Source organism: Cetorhinus maximus, chromosome 16 (genome assembly GCF_964194155.1).
Source record: "Cetorhinus maximus chromosome 16, sCetMax3.hap1.1, whole genome shotgun sequence".
In the NCBI taxonomy this organism is placed as follows: Eukaryota; Metazoa; Chordata; class Chondrichthyes; order Lamniformes; family Cetorhinidae; genus Cetorhinus; species Cetorhinus maximus.
This window is the reverse complement of record NC_135894.1, coordinates 73,830,005-73,853,821: the sequence shown is the minus strand read 5'-3', so window position 1 is coordinate 73,853,821 and position 23,817 is coordinate 73,830,005.

The following is a 23,817-nucleotide window of genomic DNA, read 5'->3' as shown; positions in this document are numbered from 1 at the left end:
CATCCTGCGGTGTGAAATTTAATACAAACTATCTACTTAGTAAGTCAGCCATTTCCAATGACAAAATTCCTTGTCTGTCACACCTCTGGTTTTTTGTCAATCATTTAAATCTGTGCCTTCCGGTGACTGACCCTTCTGCCACTGGAATCAGTATCTCCTAATCTACTTATTCAAACTCTTCGTGCTTGGGAACACCTCTATCAAATCTCCTCTTCATCATACTCTGAGGAGAACATCCCACCTTCTGAAGTCTCTCAATATATGTCATGACTTTCACCCTGAGACTATTCTAGTATATCTCCTCTGCACCTTCTCTTAGGCCTTGACATCCTTACTAAAGTTTGGTGTCCATAGCTGAACATAATATTCCAGCTGAGGTGTAACCAGTGATTTATAATGCTTTAGCATATCTTTTTATTTTCCTTATGTACTCTACTCCGTCTATAAATAAAGCCAAGGATCCAGTATGCTTTATTAGCAGCTTTCTCAACTCCAGCATGGACTCGATGGGCCAAATAGCATTCTTTTGTGATGGATTGACTCTATGGGCAGAATTTTGCTGTCAGCGAGCAGGGGGCGGTGCCCGCTCACCGACGTGTAAAATGACACGGGATGACGTCAGGCAGAATCCCCGACGTCATTCCACCCCATTTAAATTTTCAGGAAGGCGGGGGCGCAGCAAAATCAGCTGTGGGCCCACTGACCTGTCAATGGCCAATTGAGGCCATTGACAAGATCATTTAAACAATTAAAGGACCTGCCCGTCCAACCTTAAGATTGGTGGGCAGGCCAGGAGCCCCAGCGGCAACTAGAAAAAACATGAAACCTCATCCAACGGCGGGATGAGGTTTCATGCAGGGTTTTAAAAAGTTTAATAAAGTTATAGTGTAAATTATGAACATGTCCCACCTCATGTGACATTGCCACATGAGGGGGACATGTTAGGGATTTTTTTTTTCTATTTTTAATCTTTTTAAAAGTGTAAGCAATCTCCCTGAGACAGCACTTAGCCTCAGGGAGATGTGCGCTTATTCATGCACATGTGCGAAATAGCGCACTCTCGCTTTTGGATAATCCCTCTGCCCACACAGGAAACGGATAGCGCTTCCCGCCGGACGTCACGACGGGCGGGCCTTAATTGGCCTGGGCACGTAAAATGGCGGTGGGGCCCACTTCTCTGGCGAGGTTCGGCTCCCCGCCCACCGGAGATTGGGTCAGGCCCGCCCGACCGACAGACAGAAAATTCTGTCCTTTAACTCTGTAACTTCTCTCGCCGCCTTCAAAGATTTGTGCACGTATACCCTCAGGTCTCTCTGTTCCTGTATTCCCTTTAAAATTGTACCATTTAGTTCATACTGCCTCTCCTCATTCTTCCTATCAAAATGTGTCACTCCACATTACTCTGTGTTAAATTTCATCTGCCATGTTTGTCTGCCCAATTCACTAATCTATGCCCTCCTGTAATCTGTCACTACCTTCCCCATTATTTGCTACATTTGGAGTTGGTGTGACCTGCAAACTTTGAAATTATGCCATGTCTACCCAGGCCATTAGCATATGTCAAAAAGAGCATTGGTCCTAATACCAACCCCTAGGGACAGCCATTCACCATTACTCTCTGCTTTCTGTCCCTTCGCAAATTTTGCCTCCATGCTGCCGCTGTCACTTTAATCCCAGGGACTTTAATTGCGCTAACAAATCTATTACATGGTACTTTGTCTAATCTCTTTTAACCAGTCATATAAACAACATCAGTTCTCTATCCTCATTAATCCTCTTCATTAGTTCATCAAAGAACTCAATGAAATTAGTTAAACACATTTTGCTTTTAACAACTCTGCCGATTTTCCTTGTTAATCCATATTTTCCAAGTGATTGTTAATTTCGCTCAGATTATTATTTCTAAAAGCTCCCCCACCACCAAGTGTAAACTGACAGGCCAGTAGTTGCTGGCTTTTTCTTTATCTGTTTTGAACAAGGGTGTAACATTTGCAATTCTCCAGACCTCTGGCACAACGTGTGTGCCTAAGGAGGATTGGAAGATTAAAGTGTCTCTGCAATTTCCACCCTTACATCTCTCAGTATCCTTGGACTGACTAGTTCTGGTGACTTATCAGCTGACAACCTTTCTAACACCTCCTCCTCATCACTTTTTAGCCCATCTAGTGCCTCAACTACTTCCTCTTTCAGTGTGACTTTTGCAGCATCTTCCTCCTTGATGGGGGCAGATGCAAAGTGCTCATTTAGTTCCTCTTTTTTGGTCGCCAATCAGCTCCAGCCCTCCATTTACTATTTAAATGCCTATGGACTTTTAGAGCCCCTGTAATGCTTTATTGTGACTATCTAATTCTTAATCCCTGTGTTTTAGGATATAACTTTTATTTTTGGGAATATAGCTTCTAGGTTGGAGGTTTAAGTGTGATAAGTGGAAACATCTGATTGAAAAACTGATAAGCAACTCTGAAGTAAATACAATTCAAACAAGCTTGGAATTAATTACAATTAAAAGCTAACCTATGTTTATCTTCAAGATCAGAGTTAGTGTAAGAATTGAAAAATGAATGACCCATTTCTGGACCTCTTGGTAGAGCAAGGGTATCTACTTTATCTCCACAGAAGGAGCTGAAATCTAGCAATTCTGGGAAAGAGAATCATAAAGCTTAATTAGAGATGGAAATTATTCGAATGGGTTACAGAATCAAAGAGTTGTGTTGAAAGTAAAATAATGTGTTAACATTTTTGTTTGAAGCCATCCCAAAGCATGCCATGTTATCATAGAGATGGGCTGTGGGGGTAGAAGGTTATTTTGTTTAAACTATCTGGGTGTTTGCTCAGAAAGCAGGCAATTGCAATTTTGCTTTGACGTAGGCTATGTCTCACTGGATTGAGAGAGCCACAGGATTTATTGTTAGCCAGGCCTGCACTTTAAGCATAGAAAATACTAACTTTATCTTTCATCATGCAGAATGAGGATGGGGCTAAAGCTCAGTTTAAATTTTGTCGGCTGGAAGATTTGCCTAGCTTGCAGCTAGAGGAAGAACTTTACAGTAGTCCTCACAGAGCCTTGTGGCAGAAAGCAGAGTTAGCTTGGAAGCTATGAGAAGACAGTTGGGAATATGCTGACAACCAGAACAAGGGGCTGAGGAATCCACAGATTTGATGCATTGCAATTGGACGGTTGTTTAGCCAAAATGCTAATAGCAGGATCTACAAAAGATCTTAAGTGAGTTCCAGAGGTTTGAGGCATACATTTTGGGATAGAACCTACCAATGAATGAACCTTCAAGTTTGGATAGTCATTGATGAAGCAGCTGAAGATTATTGGGCCTAGGACATTCCCCTAAGGAATTCCGGCAGCAATGCCCTGGAGCGGAGAACACTGACCTCCAACAACCACAACCATCTTCCTTTGTGCTAGGTACGACTCCAACCAGTGGAGAACTTTCCCCCTGATTTTCATTGACTCCAGATTTGCTAGGGCTCCTTGATTCCACACTCCGTGAAATGTGGCATTGATGTCAAGAGCAGTCACTCTCACCTCACCTCGGGGGTTCAGGTGTTTTGTCCATGTTTGAACTGAGGCTATAATGAGGTCAGGAGCTGAGTGGCCCTGGCAGAACCCAAACTGAGTGCCAGTGAGTAGGTTATTGCTAAGCAAGTGCTGTTTGAAAGAACTGTTGATGACCCCTTCCATTACTTTACTGATTATCAAGAGTAGACTAGTGGGCGGTAATTGGCCAGGTTGGATTTGTCCTGCTTTTTGTGTACAGGACATACCTGGGCAATTTTCCACATAGCCGGGTAGATGTCAGTGTTGCAGCTGTACTGGAACAGCTTGGCTAGGGGCGTGGCAAGTTCTGGAGCACAAGCCTTCAGTACTATTGCCAGAATATTGTCAGGGCCCAAAGCCTTTGGAATATCCAGTGCCTTCAGCCATTTCTTGGTATCACATGGAGTGAATCGAATTGGCTGAAGACTGGCATCTGTGATGCTGGGGACCTCCAGAAGATGCTTAGATGGATCATCCACTCGAGGTGTAATGTATTGGCCTGGAATGGAAGCACAAATTGGGGAAATTGTGAATGCGTGTGCAGTGTGCCAAAAGTACAGTAAGTTGCAACAAATAGAACCACTTCAACCACACAGTGTTCCAGAGAGGCCCTGTCAGAAAATTGGAGTGGACTTGTTCACATTTGACAACAGTGAGTACCTACCAGCAGCAGATTATTACTCAAGATTTTTAGAGTCTGTGCCGCTGAAAAATGATAGTAAGAACATCATTGTTTAAAAGCAATTTTTGCTCGTCATGGCATACCTGAAGTGCTGATCTCAGATAACGGCCCACAATTCTCAGGCACTGAGTTTTGCAAATTTGCACAGGACTGGGAGTTTTGCAACTCTACATCAAGTCCCAAATATCCACAATCCAACGGAATGGTGGAACATACTGTGCAGTCCCTAAAACACATGCTGAAGAAGGCAAAGGCGGACAGAAGAGACCCCTACCTGGCTCTGCTGGATTTCAGGAATACTTCATTAGAGGGCATTGGACCATCTCCAGCACAGCTCCTGGTGGGAAAAAGACTAAGAACTAAGCTTCCAACTGCGCCCCAACTGTTATTTCCACAGCCAGTGAGCTACAGCATGCAGGACCTGCTCAAACTGAGACAAACTGAAGCAGAAACAGCAATATGATCGAGGCGCCCGACCTCTGCCTGACCTGAACATGGGAGACAGTGAGGATTCAGTATGAAGGGATCTGGATTCCTGCTGTTGTCACAGGAATCACAGGAGAACCGAGGTCTTACATAGTGCAGACTCCAAATGGACAACAGTACAGGAGAAACCGGAAATTCTTATTGAAAACAAATGAAACTCAACCCTGCTCTGAACCAGAAAGTGTAGCTGAAGATCAAATTCCAGAATGCACCAGTGAAGCAACAGATAACCAGACAAAGCCTGAGAGTCCTGAAAATTATCCAAGGGGTGATAGTGGCAGAGAGCTGGAGAAGGTTCCTTGTCCTTCAAAATCACCTCTGTCACCATTCAGAACATCCAGTGGAAGAATTGTGAAAAAACCACAGAGATACAGGGACGAGTAAAAGACAAAACAGACTGATCAAAACAAGAGTGAGAAAGAATAGATAAGAGGCTTTGTATACTTGAGTTGTATAAAAAAAAATTTAAAAGGGAAATGTCATGATAATAGTTGGTTGTGGTAGTGGACTGCAGTATTAGATACTATATGGTACTCTGTACTAGATAGGCGTTCACCTGACCTGGGAGTTGAAGGTCAGATAGCACATGTTGGATCCTGTCTTGATAGAATTCAGTTACTGCTGATATGTGTTTATGTTAGGAAAATGTGTTATCAATAAAGTTAGCTCAGCTACAATGTCCACGGCCTGTGTGCATCATTGAAACAAAAAACAACACAGTTCTCACTTGTATTATCAACCTGAAATTTGTCATAAGCAGCCAATTTTTATGCTTTATCTTGCTCCCCATTTCTTTTGCCATCCAGGCAGTGCAGGCTTTATTTGTCCTTTCTCTTCCCCCTCATGTATGTTGACTATATCCGAACCACATCCTCTTTAAAGGCATTTCACTGTTCCTTATAGTTTTGCCTGCCAATTTTGACTCCAATTTACTTGGATCAGACCCATTCTCACATCATTAAAATTGGCCCTTTTCCAAATAACTATTTTTACTCTGGGTTATTTCTGTCCTTTAACATAGCCAACTTAAACCTCATGTTACTGTCTCCTAAATGCTCCCTTGATCCACTTGACCCACCTCATTCCCTAGAAGCAGATCCAGAAATACCTCCTTTCTGGATGGACCAAGAAACATATTGATCTAGAAAATTCTCTTGAACACACTTCAGAAACTGTTTCCCTTCTCTGCCCTTTACACTATTATTACCCAGGTCTATATTAGGATAATTAAAGTGACCCAAAAACTACTCTATTATTTTTCAACTCTCTGTAATTTCCTTGCGTTAGCTCTTCGATGTAATGTTTTGGGGGTCTTTGCACCCCTTTAAGAGGAAATGGATTAGCAGCGAAGATTTGTTGTGAATCAGCTTTATTCAGCCAAAGTTAAGACAAGTTTATTAAGTTCTCAGATAAATTATGTCAATAAACCTGTGCAGTGATTTACAGTTTAACATGGAATATACACAATGGAATATACACCTGTGCCAAGATCTGCACAACAGAGCGCACAAAATAGTTTCTCTCACAGCTTTGGCCTTTTGGTCTCTGAGCCTCTCTCTCTCTCGTCTTGTTTTGTTCTCGTCTCTGGATGGTCTTTACCTTCACTGCGAAGAGGGCAAATCCAGGGCATCCTGTATTCTGGGTGTTATCCAATTAGCCTCTCCCTCACCCAAATTATCTTCAGCCCTGTGTGTGAAGACACTTCGCCAATCAGGAATAATTTATGGGACTGTTGCTTTTACATGCCGTGGCTCCTTATCTGGTGAAGCGAGACATCTACGTTCCATTCTTACACAAGCAGTTTTTCCACAAAGAGCCTACAAGGTCTTGTCCACTTTTCCTGTGAGCAAGCTCTTTGTAACTAGACATAACCTCCCAGAATTCCTATACATTGGCATCTTTTCCACACTATGCCTTATTCTCAGTTTTCTCAATTCACTATTCCACAAAGTAGGGTACCTAATAAAGTCAAATGTTAGCAAACTACAGGGTTAGATGTTAGCTTCTAATAATAATATTAGATTTAAACAATTAGTATACTTGTTAGTAACCCAATGATCTCACACCTATGGGCAGAATCATCCCAGATTTGCACTAAGTGCAGTAGCGGGCGAAAAAAAAGATATTTTACCCACTGGCTGCAACGATGGGTTTTCATGCCGCATCGTCCCTTTTCTGGTGTCCCCTGGCGCAGACCTGCACTCCATCATGGTAGCCATGGGTAACACCCTGCAGTGACAACATGAGGGGGAAATGGGGCACCTTGACGTCCCTCCAGGTGCTCCTTCACCTCAAGGAGTCAGGCCGAGGCCCTCGGGCAACCGAAGGGAGGAGCAGCAGCAGTTGGACACCCTTGGGTCATCCACTTAGTAATCTCAGAGGCTGTCCGCTCTCTCTGAGTCCCCTTTGCTTGTGACCCCTCTCAACATTGACCTTTGTCACTGCAGAGGGAGCAGCTGGCCCACAGAAGGACAGCCAAAGCAAGACAGGGCCCTTAAGGCCTTTGCTCTCGAGGGGACGCATGCCAAAATCATCAGAGGGAACAGGGCCAACCATTGCACAAGTTGTCTCCACCCCTGCTGTGGATGTTAGAGCAGCACCTAGAAGAAGTGGTAGGCCTAGAAAAGTTAAGAAATTCTGATCACAAGTGGTTGCATTGGTGTACACATTTTGTCACTTTATAATCTGAAAATATATTAAAATATATTCACTTTCACTGAATAATGTGTAACGTTGTCTTTCAGCTTCATTGACAGGCTTCATGAGTCCTCGCCCTGCATTCTCCCCCACCCCCCCCCACCACTAGCAGTTCAGTTACACACAGCTGGGCCACAAGTGATCCTGCAGGGAGAAGTGTGTGTGTGGCAGGGCCTTTCAGAGCCTCGTGCAAGCATTCTCCCACACAAGTGGAGCCTTCATCCATCACACACACCTCACTATCGTGAACATTTTCAGTGCTGCCTGCTGGGGTTCTCTCTCAGTTGTCCATCTGAGCTGACCTGCATCTCCGCCCACCCACTGATCACACTCCCATACAGCACCTGTGCCCGTCCAACATGAACTTCTGCTCACTCTTGATTTGAAAAACATGGTCGTAGTCAAGTTTTTGATCAGCTCCCCCATCATTTCCCCTCCCCCAGTCACCCATGCCCTTTCCCCCATCACAGCCTTCCCCCCAGCATCACCTTCCACCTCCCCACCGTCACCTACCAATCCGAACCCTTGTCATTCCAGGATGTCCAGGTGAACGTGCACGTCCCCTACCTTCCTGAGAATCCCACCCCCATTTACATTGACCTCCCTGACCACCTCCTTCCCACCCCCAGGGTCCATGTCTGCCTCCGAGTTCCCACCAGCCACCCTCGCTGCCCCTTCTACTGTTACCGATGTACCCTTACCCTTCCACCGTACTGGCACTCTCTGCGCCCTCTCACACTCACCATTCCCTCCTACCACACCCACCCTCAGTTCACTCTCCAGGAGGCAGTCATTGACTCCACAGACCTCGCCCTTGCACATTCACCTGGACATCGCCCTCCCCTTTTCTCCCTCCTCCACCCTTAATCCCTCCTCCCCCCAGACAGCTTCCCCGTCTGAACTCCATCCTCCCCCTCCCCCGAAACCTTCCCCCCTCTTAACTCCTTCTTCCCCCTGGACACCTTATGCCTTCCGAACACCCTCCTGCCCCAGACAGCTTCCGCCCTCCGAACTCCCTTCCTTACACCTTCCTCCCCTCTACCACGTACCTCTTCACTTGCATAATTCTCCCAAGTTACATCCTCCTCCCTCAGTACTCCCTCCCCTCCAAACCCCTCCCCACCCTGGACACCCTCCTTCCCCCTTCCAACCTCACCTTCCCAGGGCACCGTCGTTCCCCCTGCTTCCCAATCTCACCTTCCCGACATCTTTGTTCCCCCCTCCCAACCTCAGCCCCCCCAGTACACCTGCCTCTCCCACTCACACCTACACCTTCCTTTCCCACTCACAGCTGGTCCATCCTCTCCCCCATCCTTCGCCAATCATCTATAGCAGCCGGTGGCCATGAATGTGGTGTTCCAAAGCAGACCCGAAGCATCAAAGGAGACCTCACACGTTCTGAGAGCGGCTTTGTGATGGAGCGATGTGCATGAGGATCCACCCGGCATGTGATGCATGTGTTCATTCAGGGTCCGGTAATGTAGGACTCCAGCATCTTCTCCTTGGATGTCTACGATCTGAGCAAAGTCCTAATAATAAGTCCTGACTTCTGCATGTCGCACTTGGCCAGATGTGTTCTGAGTCAGTGCCTTTTCCTGCCGACATAGCGGTGATTCGGGCATCAGGGGACGATTCCAGTCGGCCCTTACTTTGCACCCTATTATCCGATGCAAATCGTGTTCCTGCCGGCCTCCAGCGGTATTCCCATTCTGCCATGGCGGACACCATTGGATGATCCCTCTATGATTTCACTCCAGCGTGAAACCGATTTCTGCCCCTCACGCCAAATTCTAACCCCCCCACCCCGCCCCCCCCATCCGCCATGACGCCCACCGCCAATGGGATCGGACGATTCTGCCCTATATCTTTGCCACTAGTTGATGTTCTATTGAATACACCCAATGTGTAACGGTAGCTATAACCAAATAGATTCTGCCCTTGATCCCTTTAAGGCATCGTCTCTCTCCAGCAATGTAATATTCTCCATAATTCTGCCACCTCTCCTCCTTTCTTTGCTTCCCTATCATTCCTGAACACCTTTATATCCAGGAATATTTAGTAATCAGTTCTGTCCCATTTGAGACAGATCTCTGGTATTGGCACCACATCAAATTCCACCTGGGGTATGTATGCCTGGACCTCACCAACCTCCGTGTGTTCACATACATGCACTAAGCTTGATTTGGAACTTATTGCATTACCTCTTACTCTGAATCCACTTAATGCATTATTATTTCTTTCCCTGGTGCTACCTGACTCTCCCAATTCCTTATGCACGTTGTTTTTCCTTTTTAATGTTACCTTCCAGTTCCCATCCTCCTGTCAAGTTAGTTTAAACCTTCCCCAATAGCACTAGCAAATCGCCCCATAAGGGCATTGGTCTGAGCTCTGTTCATATGCAACCCATCCTGTACAGGTCCCATCTCCTCCAGAACTAGCCCCAGTATCCCAGGAATCTAAAGCCCTCCCTCCTGCATTATCTCTCCAGCCATGCGTTCATCTGCTCTATGATATTTCCATGCTCACTATCCCATGGCACCAGGAATAATCCGGAGATTACTATATTTGAGATCCTGCTTACCAATTTCTTTCCTAGCTCCCTAAAATCTTCCTGCAGGATCATATCCCTCTTCCAGTCTATGCCAAGATATGGATCATGACCACTGGCTGTTCACCCTCCCCCTTCAAAATGCTCTGCAGTCACATTTCAACCTTGACCCTGGCATTAGGGAGGCAATATAAAATTCTGGAATCCTATCTGTGACCACAGAAATACCTGGTGTTTCCCCTAATTATAGAATCTCCTATCACTACTGCTTTTCAATTCTTCCTCCTTTCCCCCCTACCTACCCACTCCCCCACCTCCACTACTGCCACCAGCCCCTCCCCTTGGTCAGAGTACAGGTGTCTGGGAGGCCTCCACTGGTCTGGGCCTTCTTTATTATTATTTCTCCTGCAAGCAGAAAGTTGAATTCTGTAGGTTTTCCCACGACAACAATCACAGCACTTATGCTGGCGACATAGTGGCATAGTGGTATTGTCACTGGACTGGTAATCCAGAGAGCCAGTGTAATGATTTGGGGACCTGGATTCGAATTTCACCACAGCAGATGGTGGAATTTGAATTCAATAAAAAGCTGGAATTAAAAACCTAATGATGACCATGAAACCACTGTTTTAAAGACCCATCTGATTCACTAATGCCCTTTAGGGAAGGAAATCTGCCATCCTTACCTGGTCTGGCCTACATTTGACTCTTACCTGTCCTCTATAAATGGCCTAGCAAGCCACTCAGTTGTATCAAACTGCAGCAAAGTCACAAAAAAGGAACGAAACTGGATGGACCACCCAACATTGACCAAAGCACCAGAATAGACAATGGCAAACTCAGCCCTGTCGACCCTGCAAAGTCCTCCTTACTAACATCTGGGGGCTTGTGCCAAAATTGGGAGAGCTGTCTCACAGACTAGTCAAGCAACAGCCTGACATAGTCATCCTCACAGAATCATACCTTACAGATAATGTCTCAGACTCCACCATCACCATCCCTGGGTATGTCCTGTCCCACTGTCAGGCTAGGCCCAGCAGAGGTGGCGGCACAGTGGTATACAGTTGGGAGGGAGTTGCCCTGAGATTTCTCAACATCGAATCCAGACCCCATGAATTCTCATGGCATCAGACATGAGCAAGGAAACCTCCTGCAGATTGCCACATACTGCCCTCCCACAGCTGATGAATCAGTGCTCCTCCATGTTGAAAACCACTTGGGGGAAGCACTGAGGATGGCATGGCTGCAGAATATACTTTGGGTGGGGGACTTCAATGTCCATTACCAAGAGTGGCTGGTAGCACCACTACTGACCGAGCTGGTCAGGTCCTAAAGGACATAGCTGCTAGACTGGGTCTGCAGCACGTGGTGAGGGAGCCAACAAGAGGGAAAAACATACCTGACTCATCATCACCAACCTGCCTGCTGCAGATGCATCTGTCCATGACAGTATCGGTAGGAATGACCACCGCACTGTCGTTGTGGAGACGAAGTCCTGCCTTCACATTGAGGATACCCTCCATCATGTTGTGTGGTACTACCACCGTGCTAAATGGAATTGATTTTGAACAGATCTAGCAATTCAAGACTGGGCATCCATGAGGCGCTGTGGGCCATCAGCAGCAGCAGAAATGTACTGGAACACAATCTGTAACCTCATGGCCTGGCATATCCCCCACTCTACCATTACCATCAAACCAGGGGATCAACCTGGTTCAATGAAGAGTGCAGGAGGGCATGCCAGGAGTAGCACCAGGCATACCTAAAAATGAGGTGTCAACCTGGAAAAACTATAACACAGGATTACTTGCATGTCAAACAGCATAAGCAGCAAGTGATAGACATAGCTAAGCGACCCCACAACTAACGGATCAGATCAAAGTTCTGCAGTCCTGCCACATCCAGTTGTGAATGGTGGTGGACAAAGTAAACAACTCACTGGAGGAGGAGGCTCCACAAATATCCCCAACCTCAATGATGGGGGAGCCTAGCATGTCAGTGCAAAAGCTAAGGCTGAAGCATTTGCTACAATCTTCAGAAAGAAGTGCCGAGAGGATTATCCATCTTGGCCTCCTCTGGAGGTCCCCAGCATCACAGATGCCAGTCTTCAGCCAATTCGATTCAACCCACATGATATCAAGAAATGGCTAAAGGCACTGGAGAATGCAAAAGGTATGGGCCCTGAAAATATTCCAGCAATAGTACTGAAGACCTGTGCTCCAGAACTTTCCACACCCCTAGCCAAGCTCTTCCAGTAAAGCTACAACACTGGCATGTACCCGGCTATGTGGAAAATTGCCCAGATATGTCCTGTACAAAAAATTCAGGACAAATCCAACCCGGTCAATTACCGCCCCATCAGTCTACTCACGATCATCAGTAAAGTGATGGAAGGGGTCATCAACAGTGCTATCAAGCGGCATGCTTAGCAATAGCCTGTTCACTGCCAGGGCCACTTAGCTTCTGACCTCATTACAGCCTTAGTTCAAGCATGGACAAAAGAGTTGAATTCCTGAGGTGAGGTAAGAGTGGCTGCCCTTGACATCAAGGCCGCACTTGACCGAGAGTGGCATCAAGAAGCCCAAGCAAAACTGGAGTCAATGGGAATCAGGGGGAAAACTCTCCACTGGCTGGATTCATATCTAGTACAAAGGAAGATGATTGTAGTTGTTGGGAGGTCTGTCATCTCAGCTCCAGCACATCACTGCAGGAGTTCCTCAGGGTAGTGGCCTTGGCCCAACTATCTTCAGTTGCTTCATCAATGACCTTCCTTCCAACATAAGGTCAGAAGTGAGGACATTCGCTGATGATTGCACAATGTTCAGCACCATTTGCGACTCCTCAGATACTGAAGCAGTCTATGTCCAAATGCAGCAAGACCTGGACAATGTCCAGGCTTGGGCTGACAAGCGGCAAGTAACATTCACGCCACACAAGTGCCAGGCAATGACCATCTCCAACAAGAGAGAATCTAACCATCGGCCCTAGACGTTAAATGGCATTACCATCACTGAACCCCCACTATCAACATCCTGGGGGCTAGCATTGGCCAGAAATTGAACTGGACTAGCCATATAAATACTGTGGCTATAAGAGCAGGTCAGAGGCTAGGAATCCTGCCATGAGTAACTCACCTCCTGACTCCCCAAAGCCTGTCCACCATCTACAAGGCACAAGACAGAAGTGTGATGAATACTTTACACTTACCTGAATGAGTGCAGCTCCCGCAACACTCAAGAAGCTTGACACTGTCCAGGACAAAGCAGCCCGCTTGATTGGCACCACATCCACAAACATTCACTCCCTCCACCACCGACACACAGTAGCAGCAATGTGTACCATCTACAAGATGCACTGCAGGAATTCACCAAAGCTCCTTCGACAGGACCTTCCAAACCCACGACCACTCCCACCTAGAAGGACAAGAACGGCAGATAGATGGGAACATCACCACCTGGAAGTTTTCCTCCAAGTCACTCACCATCCTGACTTGGAAATATATCACTGTTCCTTCACTGTCGCTGGGTCAAAATCCTGGAACTCCCTTCCTAACAGCACTTACAGTACATCACATGACCGCAGCGGTTCAAGAAGACAGCTCACCACCACCTTCTCAAGGACAACTAGAGATGAGCAATAAGTGCTGGCCCAGCCATGGAAGCCTACATCCCTTGAATGAATAAAAAAAATACCCATGATGGATGCTGAGTAATGCCTCCTCCATAAGTTCATTCCCAGGGGACATTGTGGAGGTCAGCAAAGACAGACAGCTGGTTACCATTGAGATACTGTCATGCATTTGAAAGGATATGCTGCTGCCACACTCCGTTGGCATTGTCTGGGTGGTCACTTCTTCCCCATCTTGCACCATCTCGTGTTGCCACAAGACCCAAAGAGGAGAGCGGTGTGGAATGTTGTAAGATGTTGTATGTGCCTACATGCCATTGTATTGTAAAGGTACTTGGCAGAGCAAGGGTTAATGTGGGACTGGAGAATAGAACCACCCGCTGTATGATGGACATAGTCGCATGAGGATAGACTGAGAGAACAGTCTAGAAAGAAAACTCTGGAACCAGCCTGCGTGGAGGTAACAGCACCATGCATGACAGTGACCTGGGATCTGTAAATAGTTACAGATTAACAATAAATGGTTTGTGTTTAAACATACAACTCTGAAGATCTCATCGTTGAGACAGCACCATGCACCATAATACAACATGGTTGGCAGCAGTGGGATATCAGCGCTATCAGCATACCACAGTGGTGGTCACTTCCACAAGATATCACATCAGAGACATGGTGATCCACAGTGATAGGAAAGGTAGTAGCTAAATGCATGAGCCCAGAACAGCATTCCAAGGTATGGAACACTAAATGCAACTGAAGCCTAACTAGAGAGACATGCACCTAAGAAAAAAACTTGAAGAAAAAGTTGAAGAAACCTCATTACAGACTTGGAAGTGAGGAATCCATCAGGGTGAGTGGAAGGCCATTACAGAAAATTGCAAGAACATGAGTGACACAGTTCACGAGATAGTGAGCAAAAATACAAAAACGAAGCTGTACTTGCATTATAGAATAGGTGGTGTTCCCAATGGCTCAGCATCCAGAGGGCAGCTAAAAGAGAACTGCAAATAAAAACCAAAGGATTAAAAAAAGGAATTCAGTGACATGAAGAAATGAAGACTGTCTGAAACAGCAGAATGGAAGCAGAGCAGAAGAAACTTGAGGAGAAGCTGTTGAAAAACAGGAAAGCTCAAGATGAAGCAAGTGAACTTCACAAAGATAAAGAAAACCTGTTGAAAGACCTTTGCATGTTACAAGAATCCCCCAAGACAAAGTTTATCCTTCTGAAACACTGTGAAGCAAAGCAAAATGAATTTAACGTTACGCTGAACAAACTGAAGAACAAGTTGACAGAGAAGACTAAGCGATGTTCAATATTCTAGGAGGAACCGAAAGCTTCAATAAAACAGACTGAGGAGTTGAAGAGGCAGTTGAATGGAAAAGAGGATAATGAAGCCATGAGTAGCACAATTACAGAACTGAAACAAGTTAACACTTCATCAGAGACAGACCTAGCTTATGGTGAAACCAAAATGAAAGACAAGATCAAAGTTCTACTGTGGCCAGAGAAACAAAAGACAGAAATGAAACTGAAAAATGCAAATCTGACACTGAAACACAAGGAACTAGAAGAAAAAGCACTGGATGTCTCAGACGTGCTGAGAACCACCGACCTGAAAGAAAAAAATCATATGCTTGCAAAACAATTTGAAAATAAAACAGCAAACAAATGTTTGGCTGAAATTGTGAAACAAGTGGAAATGAAGATTCCATTTGCGAAACATGTTGTCCAGCAAGAAAACGATGGATACCAAAGAAGAAGAAACATTGAGTCCACTCTAGGAATGAACAGAATGCAGATTTCCCTCGGAAGGAACAGGACAAACCCACAATGTCCAACAAAAGTAGCCAAATTGTTAATAAAGATAAGCAAAACTCAAAGGAGCACAAAAAGCGAATCAAATGGAGATAGCCAAGTACCAGAAACACAGAGCACTACTATCATTCCACCAAACATGACAGACTGGGATGTGGAAGGACTGTTAAGTCTTAAGAGCGTCTGAATTTATAAAGTCAGAGACTTGAGATGGGGGAGAAGGGATAGCAAGTTTGAATGAAGGGATAGCAAGATTGTATTACAAATAGTTATACTCCATTGGAAGGGGAAATTTTCTTTGGAGGAGAAAGGGGGATGTTGTATGATACTGTGTGTACCTGCATACCATTATAATGTAAAGGTGCTCGGCAGAGCAAAGGTTAATATGGGACTGGAGAATAGCACCACTCACTGTATGATGCATATAGTCACATGGTAGTAGGCTGAGAGAACACTTTAGAAAGAACACTCTGGAACCAGCCTGCATGGAGGTAACAGCACAATGCATAACAGTAACCTGGGATCTGTAAATAGTTAAAGATTAGTTTGAGTTTAAATATATCTTATCATTGAGGCATATTAAGAACTGATATTACAACATGGAGGACTCACACTGGTGGAGTGAAGGTCATTGACCATTTGCAACACTGCACCCATGTTCAGGGGTGATCCCACAGGTGTTGACCTCCTCTGCAATCTCTGTCCAGGCTTGCTTGGTCATGCAGGCTGGTCTCTTTTTGCCATTCCTTGGGAGGAGGACCTCCACCTTTTCCCTTGCAGCCTGGAGGAGAACATGTAGGAAGGTATTGCTAAACCATGAGGGCCACCAATTGTCTTCCCTGTGCCACAGTGGTTCCTGGACAGCTCCTTGGGTCTAGTCTTCTGGTGCAGGGGTGCAAGGATCTTGAATTTTAATGGAAGGCTCTTCAACATTATTGCTGAGGCTAAAGTTGACAGCAAGGTAGTAGTGTATGCAGGGCTGGCAACGCTTTCAATATGGTGCCAGCATCTGCCTTTGAGTAAGTGATACTGACATTGGTGGCTCGTTCCCCACCCCTGTTCGATAATTGGACTGGCCTTCTGCCTCCAGTTAGTTAATTGGGCTGCCACATTATCGTGTTTGGCTGGCTGCATGATACTCGTGGAAGCAACAGCTGCATTCATGGCCATCATGATAGCCAGGACATGCGGCCTTTGAAAAAAATCCAGCCCAATATCAGCAGCGTCTGTCATTAAGAGGCCTCTGGTTCATTTGCCAATCACTTAAAGTCTGTGCCTTTTTGACTACTGACCCTTAATCATAGAGCCATTTCTGGCACAGAAGGAGCCCATTCGGTCCATCAAGTCTACTCCGTCTGCCACTGAAAACAATATCTTCTTATTTACTTTATTCAAATCCTTTATGATCGTGAATACCTCTATCAAATCTTCTTTTAACCATCCCGCCTCTAAGGAGAACAACCCCAGCTTCTCCAGTGTCACCACTTAAGTGAAGTCTCTCATCTCTGATACCATTCTAGTAAATATTTCCTGCACCCTCTCTAATGACTTGACATCCTTAGTAAAGTTTGGTGCACATAACCAATCTCAATGCTGCAGTTGAGGTGTAACCAGTGATTTATAAAACTTCATCATTATTTTCCTTTTGTACTTTATTCCTCCATTAATAAAGTTAGGGTTGTATATGGGTTTTTAAGAACCTTCTCAACTTGTCCTGCCCCTTTCAAAGATTTGTGTACATATACCCTCAGGTCGCTCTGTTCCTGTACTCCATTTAAAATTGTACCATTTAGTTCATATTGCCTCTCTTCATTCTTCCTATCAAAGTGTGTCACTTAATATTACTCTGTGTTAAATTTCATCTGCCACGTGTCTGCCATATCACCAATCTTTCTATGTCCTCCTGAAATCTGTTACTACCCTCCCGTTGTTTGCTACGTTTTTGAGTCTGGTGTGATCTGCAAAAGTTGGAATTATGCCATGTCTATCCAGGCCATTAATATATGTCAAAAAGGACAGTAGTCTTAATACCAACCCCTGGGGAAAGCCGCAGTCTCTTTGCCTTCAGTCTGAGAAAAAAACATTCACCATTACTCTCTATTTTCTGTTCCTTCACCAATTTTGCATCCACGTTTCCACCATTTCTTTAATCCTGTAGGCTTTAATTTTGCGAACAAGCCTATATTTTGTCAAAGGCCTTTTAGAAGTTCATATACAACATATCATTAACCCTCTCCATTAATTTGAATTCATCAAATAACGCAAATCAAGTTAGTCAAGCATGATTTGCCTTTAATCAAACTGTGCTGACCTTCATTTATGAGCTGAAAGTTTTCCAAATGCCAATTAAATTTGTCCTGGATTACTGGATGGAATTTTACTGAAATAGACCCACTTGCAGGGCATGGCATTAGCATCTTGGTTTGTGTTTCCCAACTACTGACAGAGCGTGGCCACGATGATGACCCGCATTCTGGCAAAGGAAGGGTCTACATTTAAAAGGGGCCTGGCAGGGATCAAAATGACTGCAGGAAACATGGCTGCTGAAGAGGAGATTAGGAAGATATGGGGTGTCCAGCAACCGCACCCCTCTACCCCACACTGGTACCATCACCAGCACTCCCTAGCTCTCTGAATGTTCCCTGGAGATCATGCTTGAGGCAGTGAAGGGCAGGAGGGAAGTGGTGTTTGCTGTGAATGTGATGGAGAGACTAACCAAACAAACTAAACAAGCATAACTGAAGGTCACTGAGTTAATGAGCAGCAGATGTGTCATCCCTTGTAGCTGGATGTGGTGCTGAAAGAGGTTTAATGACCTAATAATGACAGAAAAGATAACATTCTGGTGGCAACCCCCACTCTCTGACTTCCTCACTTCCTCTTGCACTCTGAGCACTCCTTAGACTAACACATCATGCTGTCAGAGCTGCTATTTTTTAGATGAGGTGATACATAGAAACTCACAATTATAGCCGGCAGGAGAAGACCAACTGGTGAAACATGATTTGATCTTGACAAATCTATGTAGGTTTCCCTTAATTAACCCACATCTGTTCAAATGACTGGCAATTTTGTCCTGGATTATTATCTCCCACCACTGAGGTTAAACTGACTGACCTGTAGTTATTGGGCTTATCCTAACTCCTTTTTAGAACAGGGGTGTAATATTTGCAATTTTCCAGTCCTCTGGCACCATTCCTGTATCTAAGGAATATTATGGCCAGTGCCTCTACAACTTCCACCTTTACTTCCCTCAGTATGCTCGGATGCATCACATCTGCTTCTGGAGAATTATCAACTTTAAGTGCTGGCAGCCTTTCTAATACCTCTTCTGTAACAATGTTTAGCCTATCCAACACCCTATCTATCTTCTTCTTCATTATGATTTTGGAAGCATCTTTTATTTTCTTGGTAAATACAAATTTAGTACCTCAGCCATGCCCTTTGCCTCCATGCAATAAGACTCCTTTGTGGTCCCTAATCAGTCCCACTCTTACTCTTACCACCATTTTACTATTTATATCCCTATGGAAAACTTTTGGAGTCTCTTTTATGTTAACGTCCAATCACTTCTCATAACCTTTCTTTGCATCTTTTATTTCTTTTTTCACTTCCTTCAGAACTTTCCACATTCAGCCTGATACTCACTCATATTACTCACCTGACATCTGTTAAACGCACTCTTTTTCTGCTTCATCTTACTGTCAGGAAAATATAATAATTTTCATTATGTTATTGCAGTTTATTGTAAGTTAGGAATAGTGTGTGTGTGTGGGTATTAATTGAATTAAAGACAGCTGGTCTGAAGGCTTTGCTGTATCAGAAAAGAAGCTAGGTTTGAAATGTTAAATAGATAAACATGGCTGAAGTTTTAGAATGTGAGGTGTGAAGGGAAATTTGCATTTTTAGATAAACCAGAGTAACTTGAATTTCAAAAGAGGTGGTCAAATATTACACTTAGCCTGAAAAAGCCAAACATTGTGTTTATTTTTCCTAAAGCTTACTGATAAAATTGGTACTATGAAAGACTTTTATTATTAGAAAAGTAGAGTTGAAAAGATATATCGAAACAATGGGATTTACATTAAAAAGGGAGAAACCTGTATAAAGGAGATGAGGTTATGTGTAAGAGGAAGGCATTCTATGATCTAACAAGGGTGACAAGCCTCCAGCCTCTAAGCCTCAAGTTGCTGTCTACACGAACTGAAGTGAAGAAAACTCACTTTGAATTTGACTGTTCAGGGTAGCGTGTTATTTTGCCCGGGTCTTTTAAAATCTGTGTTTTTTACTGTTGCATTAATGGAGGTGGTCTTATTACTACTGAACTCAAGGCAAGCATCTTGAAATAAATACAAATTTTAAAATAGCCGTGTTTCAAGTTTCCCTCTGGGATTTGAACAACTCAGCATTCGCCATCTGTTATGTCATAACATTACTTTCAATTTCTTTTGTCATTCAGAGAGTTCTGACTTCCCTCGTGGGAATGAATCTAGACTCTATCTGAACCACCTTCTCTTTAAAAGCAGCCCATTGTTCTGTTACAGTTTTGCCTGCCAATCTTTGACTAATATTTTATTTTCTATTTTCACCCGATTGAAATTCACTCTCCTCCAATTAATTATTTCTACTCTGAATTGCTTCTTGTCCTTGTCCATGGCTGACCTAAACAATATACTTTGATTACTGTCTCCCAAAGGCTCCCTTACTGACACTTAATCCACTTGACCTACCTGATTCCCCAAAGATGTGTCTTACCATGTTGCACCGGAAACATACTGATCTCAAAAATTCTCCTGAACACACTTCAGAAACTCGTCCTCCTCTCTTTACACTATTATCATTCCAGTCTATATTAACATAATTAAAGTTCCCCATTACAACTATAGTTTTTGCACCTATCTGTAATTAAGATTAATTAAGATTACCACCTAGTACCCTAAAATCTGCTTGCAGGACCTCATCTCTGTTCTACCTATGTTGTTGGTACAGAAAAGGGACCACGACTGCAGGCTGCACATCCTCCCCCCTCAGACTACTTTGTAATGTCAGTGATGTGTTTGACTCCTGCACCAGGGAGGCAACGCACCATCCTGGATTCAGGTCTGCAGCTGCAGAAATGCCTGTCTGTTCCCCTCATTATAGAATTTCCTATCATTATTGCTTTCCCAATCTTCCTCCTGCCACCTTGCACAGCTGAGTGGGACGTGGTGCCATGGAACTGGCTCTGGCTGCACTCTCCAGAGTAATCATCACTCCCGCCAGTATGCAGAACTGAATACCGGTTGGAGAGCGAGATGCACTCCGGGAGCTCCAGCGTTAACTTCCTGATCCTCCTTGACTGTCTGTCAATCATCCGTTCCCTTTCTGCCTGCAAAGCCTCAAGCTTTACATCACAGTGGTGACAGCAGCTGCTCAAAGTCCAAAACCTGGAGCTTGGGCTGCTCTAGCTGCAGGTATCCAGGACACTTGAAAGGTCCTGGAGTTTCCACATGGAACAGAATGTGCACTTCATGTGACTGAGATACCCTGCCATACCTCTATTTATTAGACTATTAACTGATATAACAGAGATAAACATAAGACTTTTTTTATTCTTTCATGAGATGTAGGCGTTGCTGGCAAGGCCAGCATTTGTTGCCCATCCCTAATTACCCTTGAAAAGGTGGCGGTGAGTTAAAATGAGGTCACATTAGAAAATAGCTTCCAAAGCATTGCCATCGTCCTTTGCTTCACTTCACATGTACATAACCCAGAAAGGCCATGTTCTGTTGTTAGTATAGACTTCATCCTGTATTACAGGGGCCAGCAGATGTATAGGAAAACCATCACCTGGAATCTTACCTCCAAACCACATACCACCCTGACCTGGAACTATATCATCACTCCTTCACTGTTGCTGGTTCAAACACTGGGAACTTCCTCCCTATTTACACTGTGTGTATAGCTATACCAGATGGGCTGCAGTGGTTCAAGATGGTAGCTCGCCATCGCCTTCTCAAGGTTAATTAGAGATGGACAATAAATGCTGGCCTTGCCAGTGATGCTCACATCCCACGAATAATAAAAAAAAAACCTCTCTAAGCCCTTGACATCCTTCCTAAAGTGTGGTGGCTGTAATTGTACACAATGGGCTGAATTTTCCCCCTGTCAGGGGCGAAGTTGAAGGGCAGGCGCGCACAGGCGCGCTTCCGATTGGCGCCCCCAATCGGGGTTGTGGGCACCATTTTACGTCCCGCCCAGCATGACATCCACACAGAAGCACCATGCGCTTCCTGTGTGGGCTGTGGGGGAATCCCAAAATCGAGAGTGCGCTCTTTTGTGCATGTGCACGAAAGAGCGCACTCATTTCCCTGAGGTTAAGTGCAGCCTCGGGGAGATCAGCTCTAAATGTTAAAAACCTAAAAATAGAAAAATAAAATTTCCCTAACATGTCCCAGCTCATGTGACAATGTCACATGAGCTGGGACATGCCCATAATTTTCACAAAAACTTTATTAAAATTTTTAAGAAGCTACATGAAACCTCATCCTGCCAGTGGTTGAGGTTTTATGCTTTTTCTAATTCGCGCCAGGGCTCCTGGCCTGCCCGCTAACCTTAAGGTTGGACGGGCAGGTCCTTTAATTACTTAATTGACTCTGTCAATGGCTGATTTCGCTGCACCTCCGCCTTCCTGAAAATTTAAATGGGGCGCGGTGACATCTGGAGTTCCGCCCAACGTCACCGCGTGTCACTTTACGCGTCGGCGATCGGGGGCGGGGCCCACTCGCCGACGTGTAAAATCCTACCCAATATGCCAGCTGAGGTCTCACCAGAGATTCATAAAGGTCTAGCTAGACTTACTTGTTTTGCATTTGCAGCCCCTATTCACAAGTATCCCATTTGCTATCTTAACATTCACTATCACGTTCAAAGATTTGTGACTACGCACCCCAAGTCTCCATGTTCAAAGGTTCCCTCGAAATTTTACCATTTAGTTAATACTGCCTCTCCATGTTATGTCTTCTAAAATGCACTGCTAATCTAACAGCAGAAAACTGCACCTGCCATGTGTCCGCCCCTTCACCAAGTCTATGTTTTCCTGAAAACATTGTCCTCAGTCCCTCAAAATGATTGACACCTTTGTGTGTCCTGAGGTGACTTAGCAGGCCAAACCTGGAGGCAGAGGTCTCTGGGCAGAGAGGGCAAGAGTTGCCCTGAAGAAGGGGGCATTCTCAAGCCAGGGTTCTGCTTTCTCTGCTCCAGCTTGCGCTGCTTCTCCGCAGTACATTTTATGCAGACAGTTTCTCACTGCGTTGCGGTTTGTTGGATGAGACGCCACCACATGGCACGGTTTCTGATAAGTTCCTCCCATGCACCGATGTCAATTTGTCATAAAAACAGGAAATGCTGGAAAACCTCAGGTCTGGCAGCATCTATAGAGGAAGAAACAGAGTTAACGTTTCAAGTCCGTATGACTCTTTGGGCGGAATTTTCCGTGCCAGCTGGCGGCGGGCATGATTGGTGGCATGAGTGGACAATATGGTGAGATCGATTTCACGACGGCAGGAAGGCAGGTCGTGATTTTCCGCTCAGCCCGCCGATGGCGGGCCGCGTTTCCTGCCATCGGTAATCAGGAACCTCATTGTAATACATCAGCATATCATTATCAGGCCATCTCGCCAGGCTCTTGCGCCCCCGCTGGATCACGTCCACATCAGCGGGAAAGCACACCAACGTGTTTCACAACAGCACAGAGGCGACGAGCACTTGGTGGTCTGCTTTTTGGGTGAACTGGAGGTGAGTGCACAGCGACTTTCTGCAGAGCTCGCCAGGGTTGTCTGTTGCTTTGCAGGCTTCAGGGGTGCCGGGGGGTCGGGGTTAAGTGCCAACCTGCTTTGGAAGTGACTTTTGAGGGTGAGGGGGAATGGTGGGCAAATGCAGCCTTGCCTCTGAGATGACTGGTGGCGGTAGCGGGGGGCAAGGACAGCCCTGCTGTTGCATATAGCGCACAAACATTTGGGGTGCGGGGGTAGGATGGGCGAGGGAAGAGGCCACGCATTTGGGAAACCTGTAGAAAATGACCATTCCTCTGCAACTGAGACAGTTCAGGCGCAGCCACATTGATATTATTGGGGTCGGGCTCCTCGCTTATCTGCTCACTCAAGCAACGCAGAGGCATCAAAGTGCCACCAAATTCTCCAGAGCTCCCTGCACCACCCCCACACCCCCACCCCAGCCCTGCCACAGACTGCAAATTCATGAGAACTTTAGTGGACTGCAGAGCAGTTGGACTACACATGTTGTACAATCTTCTCGCTAAAGCTGGTCATGTAGCAGTCACTGCTGGAGGTGCTCAAAGCCCCTTGCAATGTCAGCATCCCGGTTTGGACCAGTGTCCCCCATGGTTCAAGCTAACAGGGCAGCCATGCAGC